Below are 15,109 nucleotides of genomic sequence, written 5' to 3'. Positions count from 1 at the left end.
TTACATATAGATCTGTATACCTTAGATGGAAAATTATCAATGTGACAGGAATCGTAGGGGTTGAGAGGACAATTTGCTAATTTTAGTTAACAATGGTATGTTCTATGCTTATCACAATTACTTCGTTATTCATTAAGCAGCTCAAGAGAAATTTCAATTTAGATTTCCAGTATCAACCACATTAACCATTACTCACATTGACAGTAAAAGTATATAGAACATAAAACAATATGCAAAAGACAAGCCAAGACAAGAGAACACCATATTTGGAGGATGCCAGGGAAAAACCCCAATGTTGGGAAAACCCTTTGATCAATTGTTTGTATTATTATATCAAAAGTTAAGCACAGAGAGAGAGAGAGTACAAAAGTCAAATTGACTTGCCCAATTCAAAGTCAAAATAGTCCTCTTAATTTATGCAGTGAAACTTCAGCGCTAACCAAAAAGTCAACATTGGTCAAATCATAAAGAAATCATCCTCAAAATAGCTCAGTCTTCCCAGTCAAAATCAACCTGATCATGAGGTAAAAGTTAGCCTAAAATAGCTCGGTCAAACTCGATGAAAGGAGAGAGAAAAATTGCTATATTTTTTTGCAGTCAAACTACAGTCAACCATGAAGTAAGCACTGGGTCAAATTGCCCATGTTCCCTTGCTTTTTGTGCCAAAAAATGCAGCCTAAAGAGACAGAAAATATCCTCCAAAAATTGAAATCAAAGCTGGTCAATAACTCCTTGGTCAACGCTAGTCAAACTTGGTCTGTTGCCTGAAATTTTGGTCCTGGAATTCAGCCCAGAAAACTCGTCCTTCTTGCCACATGTGTGAGAGAGACAAGTTGCCCAATAGTTGTACAAACCAATGATAGGAGAGAGAAGAATGCATGAGTGATGATGATGACAAATGAAGTGTGAGGTCACTTGTATTTATACAATTCACTGTGGGTGAAGAGACACATCCATTAGGCTTCTTGAGCCTACATGTTGATGTAGCCGACCTGAACAGTTTTTTACATGTGTGGGCATAAATTCAAAATCACACTTCCGCTTTTCTAAATGAGATGATATTTATATCAATTTTAGTCCTCCCGAAAATAGGAATTTAATGCAATCATCATCCCCATCAAATGAGTTATCCCAAGGTGGAATTTGGCCCTAGTTTCAAATTTTAACACAATCAAAATTTTAAAATATCCTCTAAAGCCCAAATAGAAAATGGGGTAACAGATCCCATGACATCCAACTTGTTATCTATGGTGGGAAATCCTCAAAGTATCTGTGAAGAAATATGTCTCATTGAGATCGAGATCAAGAAGAGATATGATGCCTCACTAATTTGGTAGTTGAAGAAGTTTGAATATTGGTTTGTCAACTTGACCCTAAGTGTGCAAGGCAACATGGAAGGAGGTGATCCCCTTGGAAGAGTTTTATAGAGGAAAGCCACATAAGGCCTTATATAAAGATCTACGTCAAAGGACCTCCCTCATAAAAAGTTCTAGACATGTATTTAAAGAATGTAGATAATGACCCATCCAAATGTTGATAAAGACAATAGAACATCCCTTGAATCTCATAATACATGGGGGTATCTATAGATGAGGTGATCCTTTAATTCTATCTCATGTATAGGGAAAATCTAGTAGATGTTATTAATAATAGGAAGTTCATTATGATTAGTTTCAACTCGACGCGAAGGTAAACCCACTTTGAACGCACCAAGGGGGATCTAAAGGGCAGCATCTGGTGCTCTTGTGCATATGTGGTTAAACAAAAAGGCCCCCTTTCATTTGCATGAAGTGTTCCTGGTACAAATCTATGTTAGAGGCGAGGCCTTGAAAAGACAAAGTCTAAGTACATGAATGCATTGTCTATAAATAACCTCTCTAACAACCTAACACAAACATACAATGATGTCATTTACATTGGAGGTGTAAATTACTTGAATTGCATTACAAATTTAATCGCTCCCCCACAAAAATGTGCCATGCTTCCTTATGATTATGCTTCAACCCTATTGAAGAACAACCTCACAATGTAAAAGGACTTTAAACATGATGTAACTTTAATAGTGCCCCACATTCACCCCCTGGCTCACCACTCATGGATAATTTAAGGCTATTTCAAGCATTGACGTGGATAATATCATTTTATTGTCTCTTATGTATATTATTCTACATTGACACAATTGAGTTTAGTGGTTTTTTTTTTAATAAGGTCGGGTAGTTGATATATTATCAAAAGCTTTGTTGGAGCAAGCTCCTATTACAAACGACTGTAAAATGATAAACATCTAAGCCATGAGATAGGAACGTAGTCTCTTCTCCTGGGCTGGTGTTCAAGACTTCATGTATTTTTATGAGTATTCTAGTGTACTGCCTAACAAACTTACCTACTAGAAAGAGAAATTTACATGTCATGGATTCTCTGACAGTTTTTCATGGCTTGTAGACTGTTTGCTCCTGAGCTGGCTGGTTCTTCTTTTCATATTTGACCGAGTTCTCTCATTCATTGCTTGTGCTATTGTTTTTGTAATATGCCACTAAGATTCCATTTGATTTGTTTTCATTGTTCTTCCTTTGGCTTTGCGTTCTGCTCCTTGTTTGTTGTGCTTCCTTGAATTTGTATTGCCTGAGGTACTTCCTCTTCTGCTGATGTTGACAACTTTCCTTTTATCGAACACAGGAACCATTGGAATCAACGAACAAGGTTATTAGATTAATAATGGCCAAGATTAAGTCGCATAGTTTGGAATCATGGGATGGACGGTGGAGATTGACCAGAGGCGCTGGTGAAAGAGGAGTCTGGAGGAACTGTCGCAACCATCAATGATTAAAATCTACGGTCATCAGGCGCGAACAAGTCCAAATGATAACTAAGGAGAGAGGTGGGTTTATAAACGGAGATGGTATTTCGGGCAGAGAAAATACGTGAGTGGTAAAAAGGGGGGTCACCTGATTCCACTGACTGGGAAACACGTAGCAGCGGAGGGGAGAGAGAAAATCGCTTTTCGAGCGGGTAATCTCCGGGCTTGATGTTGGCCCGATATCGATGTGAACCATCAGATCCATTGAGGACAGATCGATGATGGAGGAGAGTCGCACAATTTTGGTTGGACGAGATGATCGATAACCGTTGGATCAAGCACCAGATCAACGATCTAGATTTGATTGGAGATCGGAGAGAGTTGAGAATAGCGCTATGGAAAAGGCTTGGGAGAGCGGACCCGACGATAGATATAGATGCAATTGAAAGCTTTTTTGAAGTCTGGTTTAAGCGCTCGGTCATGTTTTTCCTTTGTATTTCGATAGAAATGAGGTCCTGGAGAACGACAAAATTGAAGGAGGACCGAAATCTGGACATAACAGTCAGGGAGGAGGGCTGAGGTAAAGGGAGGGGTAGATGGGAGGCGTGGATGCTCAGAGGGGCTTTACACTACAATGGGTCGCTGAGTGGAGGGAGAGAAGGGAATGAAGGGATATGGGGTGAGCGAGCTGGGTAAGAAGAGGGGAGGGGGCTTAAAATGAAGTCTGCATGCTTAGCAGAGGTAACACTGCGGGCTATTATAGAAGGCAGGAAGGGGCTATGAAACCAAAGTAGCACTATACTAACATGGAAGGTGAAGATTTCTTCACTGAGGTTGCTTCTGCGATTTTTTTGAATGCACCCTATGTTCTTATAGTGCTTTAACGCCGCCCGAAACCTGCCTTCAATGAAATAGTTTGCAACGTGGTTCTTGTGACCATGATTGCAATCTTCCTTCCTGTTGTTTCTCATACTAGTGTCTGTAGTTTCATGGATATTCCTTTGCATTCCCGTGATTTCCTGGCTATTATTGCAATGATGTGTTCTTTGTTGCTTTTTGACTGTTTTTTTTTCTATTTATTGCTTTTATCCTTGTTATTTTGCCTTGATTTTGGTGAGATTTATACTTGTGCTTTTTGCTACTCATTAAGGAATAGAGTTGTGATATTCTTCCTAGTTTTCACGAACATGCCCTTCATTTTTTTCCACTTCTTGGTTTGCAAAATAATCCACCTGTTGATTGTGAATTTTCAAGACATGTCTGAAGATTACATTGCCAGAGCCTTCCAAGTTCTTCCTAGTTCTTCTAAGAATTCTGTTCATGGACTCATTGCTTGGATTTTTGTTTCTTGCCATTGCCTCTATTATTATGGCTGAGCCTCCTATTACAATAGGATTTTGAATTTCTCTTTTTTTTTAATTATTCTTATTCCCATCAGCAAGTTGCATGCTTTTGCCTTAGTATTTGAGATTTGTCCCAATCCCCATTCATATGTGACATTTTCTTTCCCATCAGGATCTAGGATTATTCCCCCTACCCCTGCCTTTTCTGGGTTATGCTTTGAAGCCCCATCAAAGTATAGATAGTATCTATTCTGATTTTTCCTCTAGTTTGTCAGTTCCTCTTCACTCATTCTTATTTTCCATATATTTCCTGAGTTTATATTCCTGTGTCCTTTTTGTCCATTATTATTTATTATGGCTTTGTTGAGCCAATCTCGCTCTTCCTGTTGAAGAGTGTTATAATCTGTTGGTGTTGTTCCTTTGACATTGAGGATTTCAGAAGTTAATCCCCACGTTTTTTAGAGGGCCTTCCCTATCCTTGGAATTTGATTTTTGAAAATGAACTTATTTCGTGTCAACCAAATTTTCCAACATAGAACTACAGGAATGCACTTCCATATTCTCTGAATTGTGACTTTCTTCTTTGTTGTGTATGGATAGGCCTACTCAAGGGTCTGAAGAAAATATTCTCCCTTTTAAAAGAGTCCAGATGAACATTTTGATCTTAGGCAGACTTTCTGATTTCCATGCTATTTTCAAAGAATCCCAGTCTTGTTGATTTGGTTGTTCCTGAAGGATTTTATATCTAGTCCTAACTGTGTAATGTCCACCACTTGGGTCCCAGAGATAAGCATCTTCCTCATCAAAGTGGATTGGCACTGCCCCTTTTAGGAGCTGCCTGATTTTGCTCCATTGCCCTTCCAGATCTGCCGGAATTGCTAAGCTTTTCCAATCTTGCCACTCCTTTTGATTCCATAGAGAGATAGAGTGTAAAGTATTGAAACCTTTATCTTTCATCCACTCTTGTATGTCTTCAATTTCTAGATGAGTCTGTAGTGGTTCTTTTCCCATGATTCTATCCTCCCAAATTGAAATTGTTTTTCCATTGCTTGGGATTTTAGAAATATATCTACTCATTAATGGAATTTTTTTTTTAACAAGCTTCCATACTTGGGTACATTGTCTTATTGGGATATTTCCATTAAGCAGTCTTTTCCTGGTGCCATCCATATATTTTGATATAAGAGTCTTTTTCCACCAGCTCTCTTTTCCAGTAATTAGTCTCCATACTATTTTCATTCCCAATGTTGCATTCATAAGCCCAACTATCTGTATTGATAGGCCTCCTTGTTCATAAGGTAGTACTACTTGCTCCCACCTAACCAAGCTAAATTTTTTGTTTTCTTGCTTCCCCCCTGCCATAGACTGCTTCTTAAGATTAGCTCCATTTGTTTGTGGGCACTTGATGGGGCCATGATTATGCCATATTGGTAGATAGGTATTGTTGCAAGAATTGCTTTGATTAGAATTACCCTTGCTGCCATATTTAACCACATCATACCCCAGCTTTGTATTTTGTTTTTCATTTTTTCAATTTGTTTAGTCCATATTTCTGTCTTCATGTTCTCTTTTGAGATTGGAAGTCCTAGATAAAAGAAGTGTGTCAGTTTTCCTCTACAAGGATGTCTAATATTTTTGAGATCCTTTGCATAGTTCTTGGAGGTGTATTCCATCCATATATCCTGCATTTTGTATTATTTAATAGCCCACCTGAAACTTGTAAAAAATCATTTAAAACTTTTTTGAACCTCCTTGCTATTATTGTTGATGCCCCTCTCAGCACCAATGTGTCATCAGCAAAGAGTCAGTGGTTTGTTTTTACTCCTTTTGCTATTCTGATCCCTGTGATATTTCTTTCCTTTCTTTGATTTTCTAGAGCCCTGCTTAATGTTTCCACCATTATAATATATAGGAAGGGGGAGAGAGGACAACCTTGCCTAAGGCCTCTTGTGCTTTGAAAGAAATCATTGGGCCTTCCATTTATGAGGGGGAAATCCATGGAGTAGAAATGCATGCCTGTATGACTTCCATTATTTCTCTTGAGAAACCAAGTTTCTGGAGGACAGCCATTAGATATGGGTGAGTGACCCTGTCAAATGCATTTGCCATATCTAGTTTGATTATGAGGCCTCTTTCTTGCCTTAGCATACTGGAGTGTACCGCTTCTTGTACAATAATTACATTATCTATGATTTGCCTGTTGGGCACAAATCCTCCTTGGTTTTCAGATATGATTATTGGAAGTACTTCCTTGATTCTATTTGAAATTATTTTTATTATTATCTTATACGATGAATTGTAGAGAGAGATAGGGCGAAAGCTTTGAAAGTTGAGGGGTTTGCTTCCTTTGGGATTAGAGCAAGATATGAGGATTTTGTGTTGCCTCCTTTTTTTTTTTTTTGAAAACATTCTTCACCATTCTTAAGAAATCCTTTCTGATGGTATACCAATGAAATCTGTAGAATGCTATTGTGAAACCATCTGGCCCTGGGGCTTTGTCCGAATGTAGGCTCCATATGGCCGCCGCTACTCTTTTTCTGTGGGATCCTTGCACATTGCTGCATTTTGATCTTAAAAAAAAAAAATTGTGTGCTTTAATAAATATTCACTCTCAACCATTTCTTCGTTGACTGAAAGTACGTTTTTAAAGTACTGATAGGCTATTTTTTTTAGTTCCTCCGCTCCTTTGACCTCTTGGCTTTTGACTTGAATTTTTTCTATTTGGTTTCTTGCTCTTCTTATCTTCATTGTGTTATGGAAAAATGATGTGTTTTTGTCCCCTGCCTTGAGCCACAAACTTCTAGATTTCAATCTTGCCTCTTCTTCTTCTTTCCTGTTTTCCCTATATATTTCCCAAAAGATTTCCTTCTCTCTTAGATAATATTGCTTGCTTTCCTCTTTGTTTTTTTTTCAGTTTGCATGTTTTCCATTTTCTATTGTAATTCTTTTTTCTTTTCTTTTCTTTTTATTTCATTTGCTCTTGCCCATTCCTTTAATTTGATTCTTGCAGTTTTTAATTTTGTTTCCCAAATATACTGTGGTGATCCTATTACTCTTGTCTCCCATGCTTCCTTGACTAATTCATTGATTTCTCTGTTGTTGTCCCAAATTGAGTTGTATCTAAATGGGAGCGGACCCTGGTTTTCCATTTTTCCCATGACTATTATCACCGGTTTATGGTCAGATGTTGTGGTATGTAAAATTTTTTATTTTATGGAGTTGTGCACTGCTACTATGTTTTCTTGTATCAGAATTCTATCCAGCCTTTCTTTTATGTTACTTTTGCCCACTCTTTTATTGCTCCAAGTGTATTTCCCGTTGTTTGGCAAGATATCTATCAAATTGTGTTGTTCCATTATTTCTTCTAGAATATCCCTGGATGAGTCTGTGTGATATGTTCCTCCAAACTTTTCTTCTATGCTTCTTACCAAATTTAAATCTCCTCCTAGTATTATTTTCCCAGCTTGCACTTCTTTTAGTGCTTCTTTTAAGGTGTCCCAACATTGCTCTTTTTCCTTGTAGTGGTTTGGGGCGTATATATTTATGACACTCTACTTCTCTTTTGTATTGATTTTCATTAAATCCATTTGGATCCAGTGCTGATATTTTTTGTATTTTATTAATTCCCAAGTTCCTTTTTTCCATATTGTGCATATACCTCCTGACACTCATGTTGCCTGTATTGCTTCCCCTTCATAATTTCTGAATTTTTTTTTTTATATTTTCAATTTCTTGGCTGTTTGTTTTTGTCTCCTGAATCATAAGGATGTCTGGGTTTTCTTTTGCCAAAATGTCTCTTGTGGCATTTTCTTTGATGGGCGATCCCATTCCTCTGCAATTCCAAGAGACCACTATCATTATTTGCTTGTTGGGTGGTGCATGGCTCCTTTCCCTCTTTGGTGGATTTTTTCGTTGTTTTCTGTACTCCTTCCTAAGAAGGTTTCCGTAGGTTGTTATGTTCCTAATGCCATTTCCTTTGCTGCTGCTTCATCCCTGATTTCTTTGTTTGTCTTTCTTCCTAATTTTTTTTGGTATTCTACATTTGGGGGTACTTCCTTTGACTGCTTTCTGGTTAGGATTCTGTCTACTGGGGGGGGAGGGGTATGAGTGTTTGATACCAGAGGGGATGAGGGGGGATTGGGGGTATGTTGTGGGGATCTGGATCTGGATCTGGATCTTGGTCCAGGGGATGGGGGGGCTGAAGGATCCAGAGGCTCAAAAGGGTTAGGGCTAGCAAGAAGGTTATTAACTTTTGGTGAAGGAGGATGGAGATCAGAGGATGTGGAGGGTTGTGAGGAAGATAGATTTGGTTGTTTGTGGACTGTCTTCTTTCTTTTAACATGTTCCCATTTGTTTTCCAGGTCTTCACTGTTTTCATTTTCATTTTCTTTTTTTTTGTACATCTATTTGCAAAATGACCGTATTCGTGACATACCTTGCATTTGAAGGGGATTTGTTCATAATCCAGCTATTGTATGTGTATCCACTGGTCCACTTTAATTTTGATGGCTTCTGGTAGCCCTTTCCCAAGATCCACTTCTACACAGATTCTGGTGCATGCATGCATATTTTCCTTTGGCTCGCACTTGTCTATATATTTCCCAACTGCATTTCCTATGGCTTTGACGGAATCATCCCCCCAATAGTGAAGGGGAAGGTGTGGCAATCTGACCCAAACAGGGACGACATTGGGAAAATTCATTTCTAGGTCGAAATCCGACATCCATCTGTTTAGATACAAACCCCTAGTGTTCATAAAATAAGGTCCATTCCTAAATATCAGATCTTGATCCTCCTTGGTTTCAAAGTGGAAGGTGTAGTAACCTCTTCCACAAAACCTGATTGAGATTTTCCCATCTATTGACGCAGTCCAATTCCTTTCTACCCATTTTTGCACAGTTTTGGGCGATGGCCATAACCCATTGAACTACCCCACTAATCCACGCTCCGCCAGAGAAAGTGTTGCTCTACGAGGAAGGGTAGGAAGGAGTGAGATTTCAGGAATATCTTCCAATCTTTTAACAAACTTAGTGACTGATGGTCTATTCTTTGCCGGGCCCATTGCAGAAATGAGAGAGGCAAAAGCTTTTGTTGTTCCTTCATTTTCTTGTTGTTGATCTGAAAGAAGCTCTTCATCCTCTAATGCATCCATGGTACTCAGGCCCCAGCAGCAGGAGGCCGCTAAGGGGCAGCTGCAAGCTGCTGCGTGCTTCTTGCAGCATTTGCTGGCTAGGGTTGTGCAGCTCCTTCAGCAAGCATTTTTCTTCCCTATGAACATTAAGAAATTTTCTTGGTGTAGAGAAACAATTTCCAATTGAGTTTAGTGGTTAAGGACTTAAAATTTAAGGGATTTAGGTGTTAGTGGTTAAGGGGTTAGGAGTTAAGGTGTTTAGGCAGTGAAGGGTTAGGGGTTAAGGGTCACATGTTAAGAGGATAAGGAGTTATGGCTTAGGAGCTAGCTCATGTTTTATAGGTTAAGGTTAGTGTCTTAAGATTTAATGAGTCAAGGGGTTTATGGGTTATGAGTTGTGAGGGTAGGGGTTAAGATACTATGGATTGGGGGTCAAGGGGATAAGGAATTTAGTGGTTATGGGTTAAGGGCTTACAGTTTGTAATAATCAGACTCATAGTCCCCTTATCACCACTATTGGGGGTTCCCTTATCAATTTCTCTCGCTACCTTCCCTCTAGATCCCCTAGACCCTATGAAATTAAGTCCTAAGCCCCCTTCTTATTCTCTAATGCTACGATTATAGATCTCAGTAAACCATGTTTTTACCTCCGACGTATACCATCCATGCTACCCTTGTGTCCCCTTTCCCCATTCAATATCACATAACATAACATACTCCCCCACAACTTTTTTGGTCATGCCATTCCACTTTTCCTAATGTTATGAACCCCCAAATTTGGTCCCAATGCCCATACAACTACACCCTTGGGCCCCCTTGGCAAAGGGATTAAACACATTATGGGTTATGGGTTGTGATAAGGGAGCCCCTAATCCCCTTATCACAACTAGGAATAGGCTCATGAACACCATCAATATCTACCGGAGGTGCTGCGATGAAAGAAATAATGAATACAAAAGTTGTGGTCAATAGGACAGGGATCATCAAGATGTTAAACCATCTAATGTAAAGATGGTTTTCAATGCTAGTGATCTAGTGACATAAAATACCCCATAAATTTGTGCTTTGGGACACCCCTAGGATTTAATAACTAATCCAGAGTGAGTGGATTCATTGCTGAGGTGACAATGGCAACAACCTTGAGTTGACACAAAGTGACACTTTGTGAGCCTTGCACAACTAGGGTGTCAGTTTCATCATCAACAAGAGGCACAATTGACAAGAGGAAACATCTCACATTTAGGTCACCTGGTCACAAATATTTATGCATGCTTTTCCATTGAGCGTACCTTTCACATTTCCCAAGGGACAAATTACATATTTGGATGAATTTTGGATAACTTGTCACATTCCACTAGCTTCATGCATGAAGTGGAGCTCCCATCCTTTAGGGATATTTTGGAGGATTTCATGGAATAGTCAAGGGTCACATGTATAAAAGAAGAACACGACAACCAAGAATAAGAAAATTTGCATTTGTATCACATGGCATAAAGGAGAAGGACATAGGTGAAGAGTACTCCATTTAGAAACATAAAAAGGCTTTTTTATGTCCTCTTTCCAAAGAAGAGGAGATATCTTGTGACAAAAAGCCCAAAATTCCAACAAAGGAAGACTCGGGTAAGGGTTTACTTCTTTCACATGTTTAGAGACATTCATGTATTTTATTGTTGAGTTCACATATTTGGAAGCACAATTGCACAAGTGGAAACTTATCACATTTGGGGCACTTGCCTACAAATTTGTATGCATGTTTTCTATTGAGGGTATCTTTCACATTCCCCAAGGCATAAATCAAATATTTGGAGGTATCTTGGATGACTTGTCACATTCCACTAGCTTCATGCGTGAAGAAAACTACCATCATTTAAGAATGTTTTGGAGGGTTTTCATGGCATATTCAAGGGTCACATTTACAAAAAAGGAATGTTTAAGTCAAGAAAATGACAATTGGCATTCACATCACATGTCGCACAAATGAGAGGAACATAGGTGAAGAGTGCTCCATTTTGAATTATCTAGAACAGCTTGTTTATGTCCTATTTCCAAATAAGATAAGATATCTTGAGACAAAGGGCCCAAATTGTTGACAAAAGAGAACCATGTATTGGATCATATGGACTTTGGTTTCTCCTCATTAGTTAGACCATTTTTATTAGGATTTACATTTCCCACTAATAATTTTAGCAATTTCATACCATTTTTTATCATAATCTTATTTAAATTGAGAATAAAACTCATTCCTATTCAATGAAATTAGGATTTAGATTTCCCACCATTTTATTAGGATTTAGATATCCCACCAATATTTTTACAAGTTTCTTGCCATTTGCTAAGACTATTTTGTTTAAATTAAGAATAGAACTCATTCCTATTCAATGAAATTAGGATTTAGATTTTCCATCAATATTTTTAAGGTTTCTTGCCAAATTTGTTTAAGACTATTTTGTTTAAATTGAGAATATAACTCATTCATATTCAATGTTGAAATTAGGATTTAGATTTCCCACCATTTTTATTAGGATTTAAATTTCCCTCCAATATTTTTAGGGTTTCTTGCCATTTTTTTAGCACTATTTTATTTAAATTGAGAATAGAACCCCTTCCTATTCAAGGAAATTTTGTTTGAAGATGTGTTGGAGTCCCTTTGTTGGAATTGATTGAAGATGCGTTTGAGTCTCTTTGTTGGAGTTTCTTTTTGATTATGTGAGCTGGTTCCATGTCATCAAAAAATAGTGTATTTATGGCTTGCTAGGTTCTCCTTTGAGTAAAACTAGTCAGCAGTAATGCCAAGCTCAAAAGAGAATATTCTAGTTTGTAGTTTCCCTTACCTCGGCGATTTTTAGATCCTTAATAATTGTTCTTTTACCACTAAATAATTTGGGAAATTGGGATTGTTGTTAGTGTATTTGCACTACCCAGAAATACCAACCAAACTAGTAAAAGGATTTCAGTGCTTTGGTGAGAAGGAATGAAATAGCAATGTTTTCATTGACTAATCGTAACAGAACATTCAAGCAACTAAAGACACTATATACATAATAGATAATAAGTGCCCCATTGAAAAAAATGATTTTTTTCCCTAGAAACCCAAATGGGAAAACCAACATTCAATGGGTTTTGATTCTTGCTCAAAAAATAATTACAAGGGGTGAGTTGTGCACTCTCAACAGAGATTTTGTGCATTCTTACACACTAGCAATAATTTCATATGGCTTTGATTCATATAAGCAATCTTATTTTCATGTTGAATCAAGTGGGTGAACACGTATGATCGCTCAAGCACTCATACAAACCAACCCACCATGACCACAACTACAAATCATCGAACCTTTGGTCCAGTGAGAAGCAGAAGCCATATCAGTCAATTCTATTAATTACAATGTGGGGAGGTATTTAGATAATAAAGTGAACATAGCTTTGAAAACTATTAAACAAGACCTTCTAAAAGGCAGTAGGTTGATGATGGGTCATTGAGAAAGGATGAATATTTTTGGAGGGATAGGGTTGAGAGATGGGTCTTGCTTCTCTTGGTGGCTCAATTGTTCATATTGTAGATCATCTGGATTTGAAGGCAATGTAGCATTTTCCATGATGATCTACTAAGCTGCTTGATATATGTAGCCTTTCCTTTCCCCTTTTTCTGTCTTATTCCTACACTTATCATGATGGATCCATATATTTTTCATATCGTATTGTGTCCATTGTATGAATCATATATCATATTTTCCCAGACCATGACAATAATGGTAAAGTCATCTAATAAAATTTCTCTCTATTTTATTTTATATATTTATTAGGAACCTCATGGCCCATCTAAGTTTCTAATGTAGTTTCCTTTGATTAGGCATTAAACAGTCTATGCCAAATAGCAAAGGATGGTTCAGTGGAAATAGATCCAGGCAGGAGGCATCTATCTGCAAGGAAAATATTGAGCAAGAAAATGAACAATATAGGTTTCAATCAAGAAGTTTAACATTTTCTTCATAATTGGAATTGTTGCCTATTATTGTTGAGGGGCTGTTATTCATCAATTCAGGAGTTTCAGTGAGGCCATAAATGGATTCTCAAATGATGACTCAACTTTGATGGGTACTAATGGCACGAAGGAATATTGTTAGCATAAACACATCTCTAGATAAGTTGCGTTCTAATATTTCATTTGCTTAAGGGCTCCCACCTCTTGGTTTTGACATTCTGTGTGCAAAAGAAACTATGTTATTACAGGTTGACTCTCACGTTGTCAAAATATATACTTTCCATCTTCAGTATAATTTGAGGGAACTTAAGGTTCAACTATTTCTGTTGAGAGAGTTTTGTCATGTTTGTGGTGCTTATGCATTGCATCTTGAATGTTTTGAACTAAGGTTTTTTCATTTCCAAATAATGAAGTCAATTTATAACTTATTGAGTGGACTGGCTATATCTCTAGCATTACTTATCCTGTTCTTGCAAGAAAAATGTTCAGAATGGGAATATTTGTCCAATTATATCTATTTTGTGGCCACCTTAAAGACAAGTCCTTTTAAACTTCCTAGATCACAAGTTAGTTGCTTTGGAGATGGCCAATTCATGCCCACCATAGGGCATATTTTTCAGCATGGCAAGTGAAATTTATTATGCTCGATAATTTATTTATTTTTGGAGAACATTCGTGGACTATGAAATCATTCCATAATCAGGTATTTTGCTTAAATGTTTTATAGAATTAGATATATATTTTAATCTTGGAGTGATTGTACCAATATTTCTTTGAGATTGTCAAGTTGGAGGGGCATGATCTTACACAAGAGGAAGTTTTCCTCTCAAGAGATATGGTTTGTTGCAGTTATTATGTCCAATTTCATGCTAAATCATTTTAAAAAGCATTACATGTAGCTATAAATAAGATTTAATTTATTTATTTATTTTCATGAATTGATAGGCATGCAGTGGAATTGGTGAAAAGGCAACTGGAGCTCCTACACAACTTGCTTTTTCTCTAGTTGATTCATCATTTTCAGATGATGCTCCTTTTCTCCCATCTGGTTTCCAAGTGGTTTCACTAGACTCAAAAATAATGAGTATGGTCTCTAATAGAGGTGGAAAATAAAGTTTTGTTGTTTATTTTGAAAAGAAATAGAAGATGGTAAACATATTGTAGCCATGGACTGTATGAATTTGTAGCAAGTGATCTTTGTGATCAGGTATGACTGATTGGGATGTTTAAGAAAGTTAAATGTACATGATGTAGGATGGTTATATTTCAAGCCACGTGTTAGATCTTGCTTCTTCCTTTGCAGTTGGATTAGTTACAACTCCAACTTTTATCAATCAAGGAGGCAACTCATCGAGGCCAAAATTTGTGTTGACTATTGCTTAACAATTATTTATGAGAAAAATCTGCAAGATAAGTTCGTCATTATGGACCATCAATATGTGCACAGTTTCAGCACATATGTGAAAAAACTTGTTATAACATTAACTCCTTCTAGACTAAACCCTCTTCTTAGGTCAAGGCCACTTCCTATCACCTTACCCAACACTCACACTTTCTCATTTAATTTTTCAAAGCTAAAGGTAAAAGGTGGCATCTAAATTTGTTGTTTCTGAACTATTAAATCCCTTATTTAGATAATAAATGAAACTATTAAATAATAACTTATATGAAAAATTGAGATGCCACTCCAATGATAATGATAGTTGTTTGATAGACCTCACTTTCCAATGACAATAGTTTAGCAATATTTTATGAGAACATGCCCAGGTAAAGGCGTAAGTTACTTTGATGAAATGGATACACCTCAGCAACATCTCTTAGCCAAAGGTAATACTCTTCTATGAGGATGGGGCCAGGTG

At 37.4% G+C, this 15,109-nt stretch overlaps 1 pseudogene; it reads left to right on the top strand.

The window, feature by feature from the left end:
• The window catches only part of LOC149263410 (homeobox-leucine zipper protein HOX33-like), a 30,665-nt pseudogene extending 15,837 nt beyond the window's left edge, over positions 1 to 14,828 (top strand).
• The last annotated feature ends 281 nt before the right edge of the window (positions 14,829 to 15,109 follow it).

This window comes from Pinus tabuliformis, chromosome 6, assembly GCF_031772625.1.
Source record: "Pinus tabuliformis cultivar Carrire ecotype Pingquan chromosome 6, CPIR1, whole genome shotgun sequence".
NCBI classification, from domain to species: Eukaryota; Viridiplantae; Streptophyta; class Pinopsida; order Pinales; family Pinaceae; genus Pinus; species Pinus tabuliformis.
This window is presented reverse-complemented; position numbering and strand designations above follow the sequence as displayed.